This window comes from Amphimedon queenslandica, unplaced genomic scaffold (genome assembly GCF_000090795.2).
Source record: "Amphimedon queenslandica unplaced genomic scaffold, v1.1 AMPQUscaffold_12642, whole genome shotgun sequence".
Classification (NCBI taxonomy): Eukaryota; Metazoa; Porifera; class Demospongiae; order Haplosclerida; family Niphatidae; genus Amphimedon; species Amphimedon queenslandica.
Window position 1 is genome coordinate 17,177 of NW_003547122.1, and position 1,703 is coordinate 18,879.

The following is a 1,703-nucleotide window of genomic DNA, read 5'->3' on the forward strand; positions in this document are numbered from 1 at the left end:
GGTTTGATATGGATCATGGAACCTCATATAACATATCAGTTATCCTTGATAATCTCAATATCATTAGTTTTTCCGATTATACTGTTCATTATCATTTCACTGAGTCTCTTTTTTCTCAGTATATTACCAATTCATCAGTATCTTGTTCAATACATGGACTTCCTTTTTTGTTTAGCACACGTTTACAGCAATCAATAAATTGCAATATTAAAGATGTTGAATCACAATCTACTATTGTAATTAAAGACTCTCAATTTCACAGCAGTAGTTATGGATTATATTTTGATATAAGAAGACATTACTTTCAACTAAGTAATCATCATATTGCTATTACTATTAAGTCATCTTCAAGTTATGACAATTATTATGGTTTATGGATTAATGGACATTTATCAACATCAGCTCATATCAGTGTCATAGATACTGAACTTGTTGGAAACAAAGGAAATGAGATAAGAGGGTGTCCTTCTATCATTCTTAATAACGTTACTGTTGCAAATAGTCTATCAACTGGACTGGTAATTATAGCCTCTGTAGTTACTGTAGAAAATAGATTAGTATTTAAAAATAATGCTGGAGTAGTTGGAGGAGGAATGGCAATAAATGAGTCATCTATTGTGGCCCTATCACCATCAGCTAACTTGGAGTTTATTGATAATCATGCAACTTATAAAGGAGGAGGAATGTATATTCATGAGATAACTAAAAGTCAATATAACACTTTTTCACTTTTCTATATTTCTACAACTCTTAGAGCATTTACATTTAAAGGCAATACTGCTGGAGTAGCTGGAAATGATATATATGGAGTCGATTATGAATTGGAAAAGACTGCTTCCTTAAAATTAGCAAATCTTTCAACATCAAGTGATGCAAGTGCATTTGCTCTTTGTGATCCTGACAGTAATGAAATCACATCAATATGGTATGATGATGATGAGCAACAAAGTGTTTTTCCAGGTCAACCACTGAAATATAATGTTGCTTTATTTGGACGCACTTTTGATACAAATTCATATAGTCTTACTGATGGGAGAATAACAATAGAAATTAGTGAAACAATAGTGATAGACAAATACATAAATAATTGTTCACTGATTGAATACACACCAAAATATGTCAACCATTATGGAGAAAATATCATTACACTCAGTGTCACTACTGATACATCATTTAGCACTGAATTAGATATTCCCTTTATTTTTAAAGAGTGTCCTATTGGTTTCAGTGTAAACAGTTCAGGTGTTTGTGATTGCAGTGTTTCAAGAGAGAATGTCACATGTGATATAAATACCCTACACATTACACACAATGGTCTACTCTGGATTGGAACATATCATACCAGTACACCTTTCAATGCTAATGAAACCAATCCTAATGCATGCATTATCAATGAGGACTGTCTCCTCTATTGTTCTCCTAATCCTGTTACCTTTCAGTTCAATCACACTCATACTCAATGTGTGGATAATAGAGGACACATAATGTGTGGATCATGTAGAGATGGATACAGTCTACTAATGGGATCAAACAAGTGTGGACATTGTCATAATAATTACATGATGATAGCTTGGATTGCTCTGTTTGCAGTGATGGGTGTACTACTTGTGGTTCTACTCATTGCTCTCAATTTAACAGTATCAGTGGGTACACTCAATGGTCTATTGTTCTATGCTAACATTGTCAAGTTATACGAGCCAGTC